We start from the raw sequence: 20,660 nt of genomic DNA, 5'->3' as shown, positions 1-20,660 counted from the left end.
GTTTGCATTACTGTAGTCTAAAAGGTGCTACGTTAGCTAGTAGATGCTCTGCTAACAACCCAAACGACACAAAAACAAAATACAGGTGATGTCTGTGCAACATTTTATTTTTACAAAGGCAACATTATGAGCTTGCAATGGTGTTGCAATAAAGAAGTCCTAGACGTGAGAAAACTTTAGCGATGTTGTAGCTTGACATTCAGCAACCGTGAAAAGACGTTTTACTCATTTTTAATCCAGGATTATAATTAATGTCTAAAATACTGTTTGGTATTTGTTATAAGGGTGACATGATGGCTCAGTGGTTAGCACTGTAGCCTCACAGCAAAAAGGTCACTGATTAGAGTCCCATCTGGGCCAGTTGGCATTTCTGTGTGGAGTTTGCATGTTCTTCCCGTGTTTTTTGTGTGGGTTTCCACAGGGTGCTCCAGTTTCCCCCACAGTCCAAAGACATACGGAATAGGTGAATTAAATCAACTAAATTGTCTGTAGTGTATGAATGTGTGTGAGAATGAGTGTGTAGGGGTGTTTCCCAATATTGGGTCACGGCTAGAAGGGTATCTGCTGCGTAAAACATATGCTGGATTAGTTAGTGGTACATTCCACTGGAGCAACCTCTTAAATAGAGACTAAGCCGATGGAAAATGAATAAATGAAAATACTTTTTAATATTATGTGTTGTCCATTAATATTCTTAGCGTAACATCTGCTTGTGTAAGTTTGAAGGGAAAAATATATACACAATTCATATGATCAAACTTACTTGCATAGGCCATGAATCATCCATACAATGGGTAAAATCAGCATTGAACACGTCATAACTTTTCCCCATCAATACATTTTTAAAGGAGCTGTTCACATGAATCGACCCATTTTGGTAAAATGTCAAACAATCCAAACATACAAATAATACTTTTCCCGCGTGTTATTTCATCTTATTACATCTTATTGTATGAATTGTTACTATTGTGACATTTCGTTACAATTTCAACTCAACAGTACCTTTAGAATTATGTTTTCTGTGAAAAAATGGGTATATATATATATATATATATATATATATATATATATATATATTTATATATATATATATATATATATATATATATATATATATATATATATATATTTATACAACAGTTCTGTGTGGTTCTCAAATCTCATTGGCTGATAGTCGTGCGATATTCTGCAATATCAGAACTCCTACAGCCTCTTAACCCTTTGTGTATTACTCCGCCCACATACAGCCAGCAAAAAGCAGACACTACAGATCTAAAGTTCAAAAGATGCACACTCAACTGTTTAACTGTCAGCTTATCATTTGAATCCGGAAGAAAGTAGTTCCTTATACAAAAGGGTTTTTGAGACTCTCCGTGTTTGATTTTGTTTTTATATACATAATTATGCCGTCAAACTGTTGTATAAACGCAATATCACACTAGTAGCAGTGCAATATGGCTGTATATCGGCACTGGTGGGGGCACTGAGGCACTCGGCCTGCGGCCTCGTGCCAACCCACACCTCCCCCTAGTGCCGATATACAGCCATATTGCACTGCTACTAGTGTGATATTGCTCATATAGTCACGATCACCAGCGATCTACAACCACTATAGTTCGCTAGTAAACATTCACTTTCACATGAGCTACAAATCCGCCATTTCTTGGACTACATCTCCATACATGCACTCCGTTCACACACATGTTCTAGATCCTGACTGATTACACTCGCACAGCTGAAGCTGCTCAAGGACCGATTCATGCACTATAAGTACTGCTCAAACACAAACACTGTCGAACTGTTGTATAAACACAATATCATATGAGTAGCTGCGCGATATGGCTGTACATCGTCAGGGGGGGGCACTAAGGCAACCAACGCACGCCTCCCACCAGTGCTGATATACAGCCATATTGCACTGCTGATCGTGTGATATTGCTCATAGATTTGTGTATACACACAATGGATTTCTTGTAACATTACCAGAAGGTTTAAAAAATATATGGTAGAGTATAAAATACATTAAATAGGTAAGAATTTTAAGTAATATCTTTTGAAATTGCAATTGAAAAGCAATGACAGTTAAAGTCCATGTGAAATCAAAAAATACAATGGTTATTTTGCTAGCTGTTATTCTTAAGGCCAATAGTTAATCCATGCAAGTTAATCTACTAAAAAAATTTGTTTTAGTAATCTTATATAAAAATCCTACCATTTGCTTCTGCCTTTGCAGTGGTACTCCTTCTTTTAGACATACTTGAATATTATGTATCTCTTTTATTTAGCTAGGATAAACAAAAGCAACCTTCATGTAAAGAGATTTGGATTTTATTATTGATGCTTAATCTATGAGTGAATTGCTGCAATTAATAACATTTAAGTATGTACATTTTAGGCCTCGTACAAAATGTATTTTTTCACAAAATGCGATATCCACCAGACCAGTTTCTTTACAAAGTGCCATATAACAGGTATAGAACATTCAGGCTGCTGAGCGATCTCAGCATCCCCTGGAAAGAGGGATAGTACTCCGATTTTAGTACTATAGATAGATGGAAAGTACTCCGATTTTGCTCATTGATTTAGTTATATAAGATAAAACCTTCAACTTCACAAAAATGTATAAAAACGCTACAAAAGTGGATCAGAACAAAATACTTCTGCTTCTGTCGACAATACGCAAATGCAGCAGGGAACGAGTCTCTGCTGATGTCAAAAGGAAGGTCAGAGAGCACCTTTTTTCCTGCGCTCCTCCCCATAACAAGATACCTGTCTGCAAGGCTACATTTCTAAGTGTCCTTTGTAAGTTTATTTTTTAAAATAATTTCTTACATGTATCTAGCCTATCTGAAGATGTATTTATGCGGGTACACCTATTATTTATAGCCTAAAACCTCACGTTAATCCTTGTTGTTGTTGATTTATTATAAGGGAACATTAAGGAGACAAGCTGTTATGGAGAAAAATCAACGGTTTTGCTTTTTCACTACAAGCAATAAATAAGCTATTATTATTATTATTATTATTATTATTATTATTATTATTATTACAGTGAAATAATTAATTTAATAGGATAGGGCGAGGCGAGATTGTGTCGCGGACTCTGTGACACCACGGCTTCGCCCGCTCTGATCATACAGTTTGGATTTCAGCAGTGGTGTGGAAGGAGCCGCCCTCCACTGTTTCTGTAACAAGCTACAAGTCATTGATCAAACAAAACATTGATTCACTAGCTTTTTTTATTGTATTACTGTAGTAGAAAATAGCCTAAGGTGGATATAGTGTTTGCAAAAAAGTTATGTTATGTTGTGTACATTCTGGCCAAATCTAACACAGAATCGGACTATTATTAATCAATCTTTGTATGTATTATTCCATATATTTATGATGTATAGTTTTTTTTTTGTTTGTTTTTTTTTTAAACCAATTTAATATGTCTGACAATGTTAAGATTACTATGTTGCATTTTGGCATGTTTTTTGACTTATTTATGAACTATTTATGGACATAACATTAAATAAAAAAATATCCTGGATTTGAAAATATAAAATTGAAATTGAAAAATGTAAATAACCTTGACTGTTAATTATATGACTGTTAAATAATAGTCAAATAACCAACATTTCTCAAAATGGATATTTTTGTTTTGCAACGAAACTCTTCACGTATTGAGACACCGTACTCAATAGTTGTGGTTGAAATTCCAGATGCTCATGTTCAATGATGAAAAGTAAAACTGGTTGTTCAGACAGCCTTGCTACGGCCGGGAACATTGTGACAGCAAGCTTCACTAACAACATAGAACCCTCAAACTTTTAATGAGATTGGTACAACATTAAGTAAGAAAGTTGCTACGTTGAGACAACAATCTATGTTTGTTGAGAACAAAAATAGTAAAATTTTAAAGAGGTTTTGACCTATCAACACAATAGTATGGATTTTTCTACCTTGTAAATAAAGCCTGTGTTTACTAACAGTGAATGCTTTGGTGAATTAACGGCAAACAGATGATGGCACACCTGCATCATCTTGGGATCTGCCAGATCTGCATTATCCAAAATCTTCTTGTCAGCGGCTCATGCATGAGTAAGCATGCATTGTGATCAAATATATTCACAAATTAGCCAAAAGATGAAAACACCTAATAGATTTTAAAAATAAATAAAACATTTACATATTCTGGGCTTAATTAGTCTCATTATCAAATGATAATTTCTCACCAAGACACGTACAGAAATAAAATCTGTGCTTGTGCAATGTGTGCGTAATGTACAATCTGTGTACGTTACGCAATGTATTTCACACAGCCCTCACAGATCAGTGACGCACAACAAGGCTCTCTTCCAAAACATAGTGAGCTTCCTAGCTGTGCATCATACATGTAATACAGTGTAAAATAAATGTGTTAGTGTCTGATTCATGTGTGTTTCCCATTTATTTATTCCTCTGACCTGCATTATGGGAACTTGGCTTTATTTCAGCTGCAAAACTGATGTTCAAATGTTCAAATAAACTACTTGACATTTTTCGAAGTTTTATAATGTATTGTCTGGATTTATCCTGTGAATTATGGAATGAAACTAACTCATGAAATAATGAGGTACCAGTTATGGTGGCTGAGGGAGCTTAACATTCAGCTTAACAAATTAAGATAAGATCTTCGTCCATTTGACAGCACACATGTTGCAAATCCTCATGTAAGGATGGCTAAATCTTGTTATGGAATTTGACGAGACAAGATCACAAGAATCACCATGCAATAAAACAAAAAACTTTCTAGTCTGAGGTGCGTTTCCGATAATCATTATTAGCCAACTAAGGTCACAAGTTGTGTCGTTACAAACATAGTTTGTAAATTTGGTGTTTCCCAAATTCATCGTTCAAACAAAAATTTGCAAACTGCGTCCGAACTTCTATGCTTGCAACTACACCTCTGGAGCTGTAGTTAGAAACATAGTCCTTGGCTGTGTTTGATTCCCAGTTATCTCCCCCTATGCCCTATTCATTTAGAACATTCTAACATTTAAACTTGGAATTATTTTTTAAAAGCATTAAAGTCATCACTCTTAGGTGTAATTTACTTTAAAAGTATTTTTACAGTTCAGTTTTAGCGATCTTCATGTTTAAAATTGCGCTCCTTTCGCAGTGCACTTAGAAAACATTGATGCCAGTTGGAACACAGTCATGGCCAAAGCTATGGGTGAGCTATTATTTAAAAAAGTGTAATTTATGTTACGTCTCCAAAGCTTGTGAAGACAAAAAAAAAAAAAAAAAAAACCTAGGTTAATGCTTTTAATTTATAGTAGGTTATTTGTTAAGTATCTGTACTGTATATGACATGGGCCCATTGGTTAGAACATTTATGCTGTGGTTTACATGTGTCAAATTGTAAAGTAAGACTTTAAAAAAAAATAAATAAATAAATAAACAATATCCTTATAATAATAATCATCATTAATATTATTAATATTAACATACTTAAAATGTTCTAAACTGCAACTTTACAAATGTCAATTTAAATACACAACATACAAGTACAGATTTAGTATAAATGTTTGTCAATATGCTTTAATCATATTTTGAAAACAATTGAATTAGGGCGATTCATGCAAAGATGTGTTCAAGTCCAAGTTACAAAATAAATAAATAAATAAATAAAAAATAGCTGAGGTTCAGCTATTTGCATTTAGAAGAAATATAAAACTTTAATACATTCTTGTTTAATTGCAGTGAAAAACTGTGTCCAAAACTGTTACTTCACACCTATATTACATTAAGGCATATAATTTCTAGAATTTACAAAATGCTAAAGTGTAGAATAATTTGAAGTCCAGTTTAAGCTTTGTGTTCCAATAGGGGAATTACCAACCAAAGTCTTACGGGTTTAACCGCACATACCGGTTGCAAAAAAAGACGATTGCAATAGCAAACATGTTGTGTTGTGCGGTAGGATGCCAAAATCAAAAGTCCAAAAGTAGAAAACTTAAATTTTACCGTACACCACACTGCTTTTAATGCCAACCACAGAAGTCTTTGCCTAATATTCAATTCAATTCAATTCAGCTTTATTTGTATAGCGCTTTTACAATGTAGATTGTGCCAAAGCAGCTGCACATAAATGGTCATAGTAACTGGATAAGGATAGTTCAGTTTTTAGTGTTTAAGTTCAGTTCAGTTTAGCTCAGTTTAGCCATTAGAAGAGTTGAAAGGAGTGAGGACCCAATTAAAAATGCTCTACTCTGCAGTTCTCATTTAATATCAGGTAAGTTCACGCTATCCTGAATCATTCAATTCAATTCAATTCAATTCAGCTTTATTTGTATAGCGCTTTTACAATGTAGATTGTGTCAAAGCAGCTTCACATAAATGGTCATAGTAACTGGAACAGTGTGGTTCAGTAACTGGAACAGTGTAGTTCAGTTTTTAGTGTTTAAGTTCAGTTCAGTTTAGCTCAGTTCAGTGTGATTTAATCATTACTGAGAGTTCAAACACTGAAGAGCCAATTCATCGATGCGTAGCTCTACCAATCCTGAACCATGCGAGGCAGTGGCGACAGCGGAGAGGGAAAAAAAACTTCACCTGATGGGAGTGAAGAAAAAAAACCTTGAGAGAACCAGACTCAGTTGGGCACGACCATTTTAATTTCTCCGCTGGCCAAAGTCTTGTGCAGAACTTCATTCGTCGTGGTTTAGGCTGGAAGATGGCCTCAGCGAAGACTCGTCTGTCCCTGGAGCGTCGCTGGAATCAGACTCATGTTCTCCACTCCCCACGACCATCAGCTCAGCAGCAGCTCAGGATATGGCCTGGTCCCGGATATGGAATCCTTGGGATCATCACGTCGCTGGTCTTGGATCCAATCAGTGACTCCGCATAATCTGAGGACCTCGGGATGAGTATCCCCAGGTGAAAATAGAGAATAAAGAAAATAATTAGCGTAGCTGCTGTTCATAGTGTATATAAGCAAGATGTAGAAGCCAGTGTGGAACCCGCTAGGTGATGCATTGAGTGTATGCTTTACTAAACAGATAGGTCTTTAATCTAGTTTTGAACTGGGAGAGTGTGTCTGAGCCTCGGACGTTATCAGGAAGGCTATTCCAGAGTGTAGGAGCCATGAAAGAGAAGGCTCGACCTCCTTTACTTGATTTTGCTATTCTAGGTACTACCAGAAGCCCTGAATTTTGAGATCTTAACGAGCGAGTTGGTTTGTAGCGAGACAGAAGGTTGGTTAGATAAACAGGAGCTAGATTATTTAGAGCTTTATAGGTGAGAAGTAATATTTTAAATTCAATATGAAACTTAACAGGCAGCCAGTGTAAGGAGGATAAAATTGGGGTTATATGATCATATTTTCTAGACCTGGTCAGAACTCTGGCTGCTGCATTTTGTACTAATTGAAGTTTGTTAATAGAGGATGCTGGGCAGCCAGCAAATACAGCATTACAGTAATCCAGTCTCGAAGTCATAAAAGCATGGACTAGCTTTTCTGCATCTGAGATGGATAGCATATTTCGTAATTTAGCGATATTTCTCAGATGAAAGAAGGCAGTTTTAGTGACATGGGATATATGGTTTTTAAAAGTTAGATTGCTGTCAAATATGACACCCAAATCTTTTATAGTAGAGCTAAAGCTAACTTTGTATCCTTCTAATTGTAAATTGAGTTGCGAGATCTGCTGTGTGCAAGATTTAGGCCCAATAAGTAACAATTCTGTTTTGTCGGAGTTTAAGAGAAGAAAATTGTTGGTCATCCAGTCTTTGATGTCTTTGATACACTCAGTTAGTTTAGAAAGTTCAGACGTCTCGTCAGGTTTAGTTGAAATATATAATTGAGTATCATCTGCATAGCAGTGAAAGCTGATCCCATGTATTCTAATAATGTCTCCCAGAGGTAGCATATAAATTGTAAACAGTAAAGGGCCTAAAACTGATCCTTGAGGCACCCCATACTTTACTGGGCAGATTTGTGAAGGCTGTCCATTAAGATTCACAAACTGGTAGCGGTCAGTTAAGTATGACTTAAACCATTGTATAGCCTGTCCCTGGACACCTGTAGACTTTAAGCAATTTATGAGGATATTGTGGTCTATGGTATCAAATGCCGCACTAAGATCGAGTAAAACTAATAGCGAGACGCACCCTCGGTCAGCAGCTAAGAGTAAATCGTTGGTTATTTTCACTAAGGCGGTTTCTGTACTGTGGTGAGCCCTGAAACCTGACTGAAACACTTCAAAAATATTGTTCGTCTGCAGAAAAGAGCATAATTGAGTGGAAACAACTTTTTCTAGTATTTTAGACATAAATGGAAGATTTGAAATAGGCCTATAGTTAGCTAAGTTGTTGGTGTCTAGTTGCGGTTACTTAATAATAGGCTTAATAACAGCTAGCTTGTAAGAGTTTGGAACATGGCCTATAGATAAAGAAGAGTTGATAATGTTAAGAAGAGGTTCTCCTATAGCAGGTAGCAGCTCTTTCAGTAATTTTGTTGGAATTGAGTCCACCATACACGTAGCTGGTTTAGAGCTATTTATAATTTTTACTAACTCTTCATGTTCTATGATTTTGAAGCAGTGTAGGTTATTATTATGATTTAATGAAATATTTACAGGATTTGGAGTATATGCCGGTGCAGAAAGTTTGGCATCTCCTATTTTTATTTACATTACTCGTTTTTGATTGCAGCAATGATTTCAGCAAAAACACTTAAATATAGTGAATTAAACTGTGGACACTAATTGTTAAGAATGAAATGTAAAAATGTAAGTTCACATACCCTGCCGTACAGGTGCAGTTCGCTGTAAGAATGCAGTTGTTTTGCGTGTTGATGATTAACCAGGCCTTGTAAAGTTCTGTCTTTTTTCCTTGTCTTTAGCTTGGCAGAACCTTGGTTTTTAGCACTACAAAGTTTTAAATCTGGAAATCATGGAACATTATTTCTTGCACATGACCACACAGAAAAAATTTTAGGCATCCAAAGACTTGTAGGCCTTTAACTTCTCTCTTATAAAATCACTTGGAGCTTCCATGAGATTGTATATTTCGGGCTGGATGCTTGGCCATTTCGTCTTATCCAATCTCCATTGGGAATGTGCTATCGCAATTGGACCTGTCAGATAAACGCCGCTCACTTTAACGTTAATTTTGCCAAATAACTGTGCTTATCACTGGATAACAAGCTGTTATAATACGTAAATAATATATATATATTATGTAATCAATATAACTTATCTCTAAAACAATAACAAACTTTGCATCGCATCGGATGTCATTCTCTCGCTGTTAAATGCTAGTGCTACCATTTTTATTTTTTATTTTTCTGCAACCTTGATGCACACGCATCCTGAATGTTTACAAACCGGTAATTTGCCTATAAAAACAAGCTAACAGATTGGTGAAACTTAATATTGATAAAAAGTAATTAGAAAATTGACTAAAGTTAATTAAATTTGAATGAGTTTACTGATTATTTTGCCAATACTGAATTAATTATCTTTTTAATCTGCTGTGATCTTAAATTTATTTATTTTTTCTTACTAAGCACACCATGTATTTACAGTAGGCATTGCCATCTTTGATAAACAATAAATCTGACCTAAATATGTAATCTCAGGAGATTGCATAATCATATGCATTGCATATTGTTGCACATTTTTTAATTCTACCATGTAGACTGCTTACTTGGTACAAAACACAAGTCTGCATGACATGAATAGAAAAAAAGAGAGACGATTACAGACAAAACTCCTTGAAAGTCATTGACATGAGAAAATATAAAAATGCAATAATATGAACAAAGTAAATGACATCTCCCGAGGCACAATTTCACTTTGTTATTAACCTCAACTTCTCTCGCATTTTTTCTGTCCCTCTACCTTTGTCCAACCTCCTGCATCAGCCCAGGGCTACATGCTAATAGACCTACTACTTTCATCATTCCCTTTTCCCCTGCCATTTTATCTGTTTATTCTCAGCTAAAATGCACTTAAACCCTCTGATTTATTGCTTTCTTCTCCATATTGTGTAGGTGGATGTGGCTAGGGCATTGGGTTGTTTTCAACTTTGTTTTTAGGTCAGGGGAAATAAATTATGGCAATTATTAAAATTAATTTACATAGGGAAAGTTCCTCTGAAATCTCCATAACACACAACTGTGAAGTAGGCCCATCTACTCCTACAAATTGAATAAGTCATGTGGCTGCTCTGTGTTGAGTGTTTTGTTTGTTTGCACTGAGGAATTGCTGGGACACAAACTGCCTAAATATTACAGCACTTGTTTATTTTACATTTCATTGTTGAAGCAATGATAAACAAGAGTTATTAATATTTTAAGCAACACAGCTTTGCTTTACTGCACATTACATCATAACTGTAAGTGAGACACTGCTTCTATAAGCTTAAAAAGCAAGAAGTGTATATTGTATTATAGGCCATCTATAATGCAGAATCAACTTTTGGAAGCTGTTTGGACAGAACTGTGTATGTATAGTGTGTGCACTGTCATTTTGGAGTGATAGAAACACAACTATTCACCTTTTAAAAAAATTTCCTGACATTAAAATAGGGCCTAAATCCCAAATATTTGAGGCCCACTGCATTGTGATATAAGAGTGTGGTTTTCCCCACCCACCAAATTGATTGATAGGAAAAATTAACATGTATCTATAGTAACCAAGAAGAATAGTGACTTTTTTTTTATTTTTTTTTAGCAAATCCACCAGAGGGTGCTGTGTATGCTTTTTAAAGGGTCACGAAACAACAAAACACATTTTTTGAGCTGTTGACAGTCGTATATGTGTCCCACACTGCTAAAAACACCATTAGGACACCTATATTTCACTAAAAAGTGTAAATTGGTTGTTTTTGCGTTATTTCAAGCAAATTCGTACTTCCTGTTTGAAACGAATTTTTGAAGCTGCGTCACGGTCATGACATAATAGCGTTGTATTCCAGCGTGCAGACTAGACGTCTGTGCCAGAGTGAGTCTTATTACGTCTTACAGTGTGATGCATTAATGCATGAGTAAGGCTTGGTTCAAACCAATCAGCGCGCTCTATTGTGCAACTTCATTAATATTCATTAGTGTCACAGTGTTTACGCCACAGAGACGCCACGTTGTGTTGGCAAACAAGCGTGAAGTGTTGCTTTTATAGTTTGCTGCTGTTAAGTTTCGTTTTCTTTTTCTCTCTGTGAGAGCTCATCTGGATCACATGTGGATTAACCGTGTACGCGACGCTCGACAACAATAACTTACGTGTCTAAGGAGGAACATTGTTTACCTGAGAGCTGTTCTCATCTGCAAACGCTGAAATCCGGATTCGCTTGTAGTATTCTCTCCATAAAGACGCGGCTCTAGTTGCTGGGGGTTGTCCTGTCTCTACAGATTTGGTAAGTGAGCGACCAGTGCTCTTTGTTTATTCAGTTTGTTCGTATCGAATTAAGTTAACTATTGCACTGAGTGCAAACATGTTAGCACCGCATTTTGTGACCGGAATAACACACGCGGCTTTCTGACGCTACCTGCCGTGTGCATCTAAGTTTCCGGGAAATGCAGAGTTTTTTTTTCTCATTCGCCGTGCGGTATCAAACATTGCATGAAAAAAAACACGCTTAGAGCAGTTCCTCGAATCAAATATCTCGTTTGTCGCGAAGGGCATGAATGAATTCCCTTAATGAAAGAGCCAAACTGCAGTTAAAGTCCAACATTGAATATTTTGGCAAATAATTAGACTACAGATGTCCATGTAGGTTAAACACCATCCCTTTCTCCTGTGTGTATTTTGACTGAAACTCACGCGTGCCCAAATAGACACTCCCACACCCTCCCACTTTAGTTCCTCCGACACTCCCCCCTAAACAGAGCTGGACACGCCCACTTTACTGACTTTTTCCAAAGTAGAGGTGTGAAAACACCCTGCTGAAACGAGGGGGTTTCATGGCCCTTTAAGATTAAAATTGACACAGAGTGCCATCTGTGTCTGCTGTTCTTACGTAAACCCAACCAATAGTGTCTTCAAAAGCACTGATTGACCCCAAACTCGACCGAAAGTTTTCAAAAGCAATCCAGAAAAAGATAAGCCCTCTTCTGATTTTTATCACCTACTCACCCTTTTATTTCCTTTTATTTATTTTTTGTCTTCTGTTTTTTTCTTAGCTGCTTTCTGGAACCAATCTTCGTCAGACTCTAACTCTGTAGTCAAAGTCAACTCCTCTCTGCGTTTCAAGTTCGCTGACATACATGGTGAGCTAACTGGACAGACTGGTAACAGCAGGAAAGCTGTCCATACGGAGATATGCTGTCAGCTGGTAAGCACAAAAAGGAACAGCATCATACCGCCCCGTAGCATTCGTTTTAAAAACGAAATGCAGCCATACATACTTCTGGCAACATAATTGTGATCTCCAGAAATATATTCCTAGGGCTATGCTTTCAGAATGAGCCTATGTTGATAGTAACAATTATAAATATGTCCACAAAACATGAAATTTGCAAATAAACTGGGATGAAAAGATTTATTCCAACTCTCTATGATCAGCTGCTCCTCAAAAACGAGTTTTACAAATTTAAAATGTATTTATTCAAGTGATGTTTGTAATAAAGACAGTAAAATTGCTATGTAATCTATAACCACTGGATTAACGCAGTTGTCAATACAAAAATATACAAGGAGCCAAAACAAAACGTGTGTGTGTACTGCAAACTTTGTAACAGCATTTACGTTTGACTCTTCATTTCAGAAAGGCTTGAATGAACTCCACCACGAACACTTCAAATGAACTTACTTGGTATATTTGGCTAGATTTCTGTTTCATCCATTTATGTCTCTGTCACTGACTGCTGTTTATCTTACGTAATGCATTAGAAGCAGACACAGAATGGTGGGTGGGGAGAACCAGCTCATTTGCATTGCATTCTGAAAACGTAGCCCAACATACATTTCTGGAGAACGTGAATTATGTAGCCAGAAGTATATGTGGCTGCATTTCGTCTTTAAAACGAGTGCTACGGGGCAGTATGAGGCCGTTTCTTTTCACGCTTATCAGCTGACCGATTACCTGTGTATGGACATTTTTTCCACTGTTACCAATTTGTCCAGTTAGGTCGCCATGTACTTGGGCGGGCTTGAGGCACAGAAAGGTTTGAGTCCTGTAAAGAACGGTTCCAGAAAGCAGGTAAGACAAAAACAAAAGGCATAAAATAAAATAAACAAGTAAATCACAGGGTAAGAATGTGGTAAAATCTGAAAACGAGGTTAAAAATTAGGCGATCGGCTTTTCTTTTTCTGGATTGCTTTTTAAACTATTGATTGGGTTTAGACAAGTGGGTGAGAAATATGTCTAAGAACATTTAAGATTCTTAAAAAGACCACACTTTATTTTGAACATAAAATCTACTGCAATGGATGAACAAGGTATTCTAATGTCTGCTCTGGTGCACTTTTTTTTTGTCAAAAAAAAGCTAATTGCATTAGTGTCCGCCTATGCAGGATAAGAATATCCATTTGGTACTTCAGATATTTTTACAGATGGCTCAATGAACCCTTGACCAGACTGTGAAGTGTACAGACCAAGTGTTTTGCAGCATATGTGACCCAAATAGGTTGTCTTGTGTCACCAATAGCTGTAAACCATTTAATCATGGCACATTTTGTTTTCTCCTCTTCTGTGCAAATCTGGGATCACCAAATGCTCACTCAGTCATCAGTTGGATTCATCACATTCGTCTATAATATGGTAACATCTCACAAATATAAGTATTCAGTGTTCAAAAAAGTCAAAGCTGTTTAACCTCACTCTGTTTGTCAATAATAAAACAAAACAACTAGTCTAGGCAATGCTGACAACAAGATGTATCAAGAAACGGTCACACTTTACAATAAGGTTAATTAGTTAATGTAATTAATGCATTTACTAACATGAACAAACAATGAACAATACATTTACTACTGAATTTGTTCATGTTAGTTAACGTTAGTTAATGAAAATACAGTAGTTCATTGTTAGTTCATGTTAACTCATGGTGCATTAACTAATGTTAACAAGCACGGACTTGGATGTTAATAATGCATTGGTAAATGTTCAACTATGGTTAATAAATGCTGTACATGTGTTGTTCATGATTAGTTCATGTTAGTGAATGCATTAACTAATGAACCTTATTGTAAAGTGTTACCCAAGAAACTAGATATATACATTCATGCTCTTTAGCAATCTTCTAATAATAATCCTTTTGGAAAACCTGTTTTGAATCTGAATCTGTTTTTTGACTCTTAAATTTTGGGAAGATGTTAAATATCCTAAAATTGAAAAGTGGATAAAATTTGACTGAATCATGAATGGCATTCATGGAAATGTTAACATGTGTAAGAATTTTACTCAGCTTGTTGCTTCAATGAATGTCTTACACTAGGTAAATGTTTAGATTGTGATTTTCCGTTTTATGTTTATGTTATTTATTTACTTTCCTATTTTGTTTAAAGTGCAGTTATTTATTTATTGTTGGATTTTGTACTGTTAGGTAATATATATTAAAAAAAACACCCATGAAAAAAATACTATACATGGTAACAACTAGTTAAAACAGCTTATAAATAAGATTGAAAACAATGACAATGAAACATACTAAGTGATAAAACTTGCTAATGTGTTAAACCATGCTATCAATGTGCTAACATAACTTGTTAATCATGTTAGCAGCTAAATAATACATAGTGTTGGCATTGTTATTGCTAACCATGTGTTAAAACATGCTAACAGCAGTGTTAATTCCTGCAATGTGTCAAACTATTCTACAGTGTAGCTATAACATGGAAACATCACAAGAATCATTTAATAAAATAATGATCAAACAAGCCAAGAGTCCAAATCTGCATCTGGATTTTTCATGAAGCTGGATTAGGTACAGTTGAATTTGAATTTGAATTGACCCTTCGCTAAGCCACGCCCTCCTTAGTTCCTGTTGTTACGCCTGTCAAGCTTTTATGCCTGGCACGTCTATTACAATAAGTATGCGCTGGTCTCAGACAATCTCAGGGACATGATTAATCATTTTTGGCGAACAGGTGAAATATTTGTGAAAGCCAGACAGAAAAGTACTGCAGTATGCATTACAGGGGGTATATTCACCACATAATAGGCAACCGATTAGAAAATAATTCAATCAAAATTGAGGCTAGGTTAGCCTAGCCGCTTCATAGGCCTATGCTGACCATTCAACAGCTTAGTTCATGCACAGCAGGACAGGCCATTTAAAAAAAAAAAAAAAATTATCTAATAATAACTAATTAAACCGCGATTTCTCTTTTTTAGCCAACAAGCCTGATAGACTAATTGTTGTGAAGTAAAATATATCATTACTAGTCGATGAGGAAACCCACATGGACAGTGCTTCTACATAATTCACTCATAGAAAGAACAGCCAGAAAGGGGAAATTGATGGATTTGTTGTAAATATTAGCATCATAACAATGTACCCATAACAATGTACAGTACCCATAACTGTCAGTATATTTGTTGCTTTTTATACAGTTTCTATTCTAATTTGCAATTAAGTGGAAAAAATAAATAAATTAAAATGCAAATCAAAGTACAAAAAGCAGAAGTGAACAAATAGATTTTCCCTACAAGCAAATATTGATAACACTTTAGAATTACTACCGTTATAACTAGTTAATAATCCATTAATAAACTGTTAGTTGAGTTATAAATGACTTGTTGAATAAAAGTTAATAGTTTGTTAATTATTTATAAATGTGTCTTATAGATAACTTACAAGCTGTTCTAAATTACTTGTTAACTGTATTTTAATGATTTATAACTAAACCTTGTAAATTAGTAATAGATAATGAGCAAACTGTTTGTAAATTAATTACTAAAGACTTGTTAAATATCAGTTAATAGTTTATATATGTTAGTGGGACGTTATTCTAGTTGCAACTATTCTTCATTTATTAATTGTTAGTAAACGAGGCTTAACATGAAGGGGCGTAACTTGTAGTACGTTAGAGAGGCAGAACTTGCTGTTATCGTGTTCCCATTGAATCATGTGAGATGTCACAACGAGATGTTGTTGGCGAGATGGCGGAAATACCAGAGAACATTTTCACCAAATGTTTTCATGACTTTTCTCCAAATTTATCCACAACCAATTAATTTGATATATTATTATATTCATTCATTTAGCAACTCCACCATGCAACTCGCTGACTTTTTCATCCATTTTGTCATGACAGTTAGCCTACACTGCTTCATCCCCTGAGTTTGCAAATAATACAATGATGAGCACTCCAAATGTGAAAGGCTTAACATCTCTCGGCTGTATGTTAAAAACTGATTTGGGTTCAGGGTTGAGGAAGGTGTAGACGTTAACAACTGTGGGGGTTGAGTTAAGAGTTGGAGTAGTTTAAGACAGTAATACTATGATGGTTGGGTTTAGGTTTGGGGAAGGTATAGATGTTATTATAACTATGATGGTTGGGTTTAGGTTTGGGGAAGGTGTAAACATTATTTTAACTATGATGGTTGAGTTTAGGTTTGGGGAAAGTGTCAACGTTAATAACTGTGGTAGTTGGGTTACGAGTTGGAGTAGTTGTAGAGAGTAATAACTGTGGTAGTTGGGTTATGAGTTGGAGTAGTTGTAGACAGTAATAACTATGATTGTTGAGTTCAGGTTTAGGGAAGGTGTCTCCATTAATAACAATAACGGTTGGGTTTAAGGCTGTGGTAGATATAAATGTTAATAACTTATATTGTTGGCTTTAGGTGTGTAGTAGGTGTAGACGTTAATAACTGATGTACATCGACATCTTGCCGACAACAAAGTTATGACATGCGAGTCTCCATAACTTCAAGTTACACCTTTAAGTAATGCCACTGTCTTGCTGTCAGCAGATAGACCCTACTCCTAATTTTTTCTCACGAATGTTATTCACGCCTGTTTTTCTCAAATAAATCCACCACTGAAAAGACCACTGTCGACTGTTATTTACTTTTTTTTTTTTTTAGTTTTGTTTTTGTTTTACTTACTTTCTGGATCTGTTCTTTGTGGGACCTGTACCCCGTCATCATGGCCAACTCCTCTCTGTATCTCAAGTCCACTGATGTACGTGGTAAGCTACTGGTCAAACTGGTAACAGTGGAAAAGCTGTCCACATGGAGGTAAGCAGTCAGCTGGTAGCAAGAAAAGAAACAAAAGCTGTCTGCAGCATCTTGCCCCCACTAGTGTTCCATTTAAAGATAAAATGCATAGCTATGGCTATGTAATTTGTGCTCTCCGGAAAAATATTACAGGGCTAATTTTTCACAATGAGCCTGTGTTGACAAAACAAAGAACCATGGTTTATTATTTTATTTTTCTTTCTTCAGTATCTAGCTGTCTTATGAAAATAAATAATTGTTTTACAAAAATGAAAAACATGGTTAATACAGTCGAGCCATGGCGAAAACACAACATTTATAATAAAACTTTGATTGTTTAAATGTAAAAAAAAAAAAAAAAAAACATTGTTAACATGCTTTTACTATGAAACAACCATGGGTCATTTTTGTATGGATGCTTTTTCTTTGGCCCCAATAAGTACATTTACAGCTCCTCTCAGCAGCCAGACCCGACAGATTCAACAGAGTTTGGCTTCTTTTAGCTTTATTTCTGGTTTGGCTCTGTCTTTTCCTGTATTTAAGGGACTGTACCTTCTCCCCAGGTGGTTCTTCATCTCCAGGCTGATGAAATGCTTGAGCACATGATAAATATTTCATCCGCGTTCGGGATCCATGGCTGCACTTTTCAAACAATCCTGGCAGAGGTCCTCAGTGGCTAATTGTCACACCTATGGCATGACAATGAGGTTACAGCGGGCAAGAATCAATGTTGTCCCATCAGCCCCAAGGCACAGCTGAGACCCAGTGTGATGCTGATGGAAAATGACAAATGTAAGTAATGTAATAACCCACATCAGTGAGTGATCCATATTATGCTAAATCATTACAGCTGTGTGCATCATACCATCGTTTTCTTCTAGAGTAATCTGAGAATCTGTTATATATTAAAAAGTTAAACATGTTTGGACAAAATAAGTCATTAATCACTTACTTTTCTCCCCAAAAATCTAAATAGATAGAGGGATGGATGGATGGATGGATGGATGGATGGATATGTATGTAAGTATGGATGGATGGTTGTGAATGTATGAATGGATATGTATGTATGGATGGATGGATGGATGGTTGTGAAAGTATGAATGGATATGTATGTGTGGATGGATGCATACTGTATGTACAGTATGTGTGTGTGTGTGTGTGTGTGTGTGTGTGTGTGTGTGTGTGTGTGTGTGTGTGTGTGTGTGTGTGTGTGTGTGTGTGTGTATGTATGTATGTATGGATGGATGGATGGATGGATGGATATGTATGTATGTATGTATGTATGTATGGATGGATGGATGGGTGGATGGATATGCATGCATGTATGTATGGATAGATGGATGAATGGATATTTATGTAAGTATGTATTGATGGATGGATGGATGGATGGATATGTATGTGTGTATGTATGTATGAATGGATGGTTGTGTATGTATGAATGGATATGCATGTATAGATGGATATGTGTGTATGGAGGGATGAATGAATAGGTATGTATGTATGTATGTGAATGGGTATATATGTATGTATGTATGTATGTATGTATGCATTTGTATGGATGGATGGATGGATAATTGTGTATGCATGGATGGATATGTGTGTATGGAGGGATGGATGGATATGTATTGACAGAAAAGTATATATACACTGTTGAAGTCAGAATTATTAGGACCCCTGTTTCTTTTATTCACCAATTTCTGTTTAACGGAGAGCAGATCTTTTTCAACATATTTCTGAACATAAGAGTTTTAATAACTTATTTCTAATTACTGATTTATTTTCTCTTTGCCATGTTGACAGTAAGTACTTTTTGACATACTGTGAAAATGTCCTAGCTCTGTTAAACATAATTTAAAATATTTAAAAAAGAAAAGAAAATTAAATGGGGTCTAACAATTCTGACTTGAAAGTATGGGTATGTGTATGGATAGATCCTAAACTAAACTGATATTTTAAAGTGGACTTTTAAATTTTCAATGGCTGTAAATATCCCATATTACAACAATGGCATGTTTAGATAAAGTAACTGTGATATTTCCTATGATATAATGAAGTTATACCTTTAAAACATATATCTATGCATACTTATCTAGCTTTCAGTGTTGAAATGCATTCTAAATAGATACTGTACTGCCATTATTCTTTCCTATTCAATGTGTTATTCCATAGCTGATTACTGTAACTCAGTGAGACTCTCCCTCAGTGAGAAAATCCCTTCCAAAAAACCCAATGTCAAAACCCACAGAGTTATTTTTAATGCCTTTTATTGGCTGAAACAGACAGAAGAGACCCAAATTTCAACTCTGAGAAAAGGGTGCTTGTTAATAAAACCTAGATGCTATTCTGTCAAAGAAACAATAGGCAATACAGTGCAGGGTGCTAACAAAGTTATTAAAAGTGTGACACAAATGCAGAGCATGGAAGTTGTTGACAGCAGCTGTAAATATATATATAGGTGTCAAAAATGCACTTTCGTCAATGCATGGAGCTGTGAGAGTAAATCGTAATTCTCTAAGAGAGTTTGTTGTCCTGTCCAAGAAGATTCATCTGTGTTTACTAGAAGAAAGATTGGACTGATGCATCAAACTGTCATTGAGGGGCAATTTACTTGCCAAATTCTTCCAGCTGAGTTTTAGGCATCCTAAAAAAGTATTTCAACAGCCTGTTTCAACCTCTGATGAAAATGTGAGGGTTCAACTATATAATCTTAAATCAAAAGTAAATTTCGTTTAATCTACCAAAGTGAAGCCTTTGCTTTTAATCGCTCTCTTTTCAAAGATTTATGCATGCAAGCATGATTTGAGATGAATGAGCAGCTGCGCGCTGAAGTGCTCTGATGTCCATCAAACACAAACTCCCTGCCTCTACCATTTAATAAAACACGACACCTGTGGTGTTGGTCAGAAACTCTGAGACCGCCTATTGAAAAGGATGTTGGGAAATATAAATGCCCTTATACGCTTTAAAGGAAATCAAAGAATGCACATGTTTTGATGTGATTTTGAACAAAATCAGGCCAATGCTATCATTATTTTATAGTTTATTTCAAGTGTTTAATGCTGAAGTAAACTTTACTCAGCTCAGAAATGTCAAGCTCAGGTCCTGAAGGGCCGCAATCCTGCAGAGTTTAGTTCTAACCATGCTTGGGTTGCAAACAAGCCTGAAGTACTCAATTAGTTTGACCAGGTGTGTCTAATTAGAGTTGAAGCTGTGTTAAACTGTGCAGAGCTGTGGCTCTCCAGGACTTGTGTTTGACACCTGTGCCTTAGCTGGTAAACTGTTTTGATCTCCCATTGGTCTGTGGTGATGATGTAATTTGGTGGGTTTGGCTATTGACGGAGAAATTGTAATCTTGTATGTCAAGGATTTAATTATTCTCTCCGATAGTATGCAGTGAACATATATTTGTTAAAGTGTGCAGTGAATGTGCAGTGAATATCTCCAATAGTGTACAAGTGTGCAAGTAAACATATATTATTTAACATATGCAATGAACATGTTATTCTGTATAATCATATAAATATGTGTAC

At 35.8% G+C, this 20,660-nt stretch overlaps 1 long non-coding RNA gene across 2 annotated transcripts in view; it reads right to left on the bottom strand.

The window, feature by feature from the left end:
• Positions 1 to 10,701: 10,701 nt before the first annotated feature.
• LOC141381272 (uncharacterized) overlaps positions 10,702 to 20,660 on the bottom strand; it is a 66,135-nt gene continuing 56,176 nt past the window's right edge. The window contains exons 2-3 of one of the 2 annotated variants that reach the window (XR_012401188.1): positions 17,683 to 17,903; positions 10,702 to 17,163 (exon numbers count right to left, since the gene is read on the bottom strand). This is a non-coding gene — a long non-coding RNA (uncharacterized lncRNA). The remainder of the gene's footprint in view (positions 17,164 to 17,682; positions 17,904 to 20,660) is intronic. The other variant, XR_012401189.1, reaches the window with a different exon arrangement.

Source organism: Danio rerio, chromosome 3 (genome assembly GCF_049306965.1).
Source record: "Danio rerio strain Tuebingen ecotype United States chromosome 3, GRCz12tu, whole genome shotgun sequence".
Taxonomy (NCBI): Eukaryota; Metazoa; Chordata; class Actinopteri; order Cypriniformes; family Danionidae; genus Danio; species Danio rerio.
The sequence above is the reverse complement of the archived record's forward strand: the minus strand, read 5'-3'. Positions and strand labels throughout refer to the sequence as shown.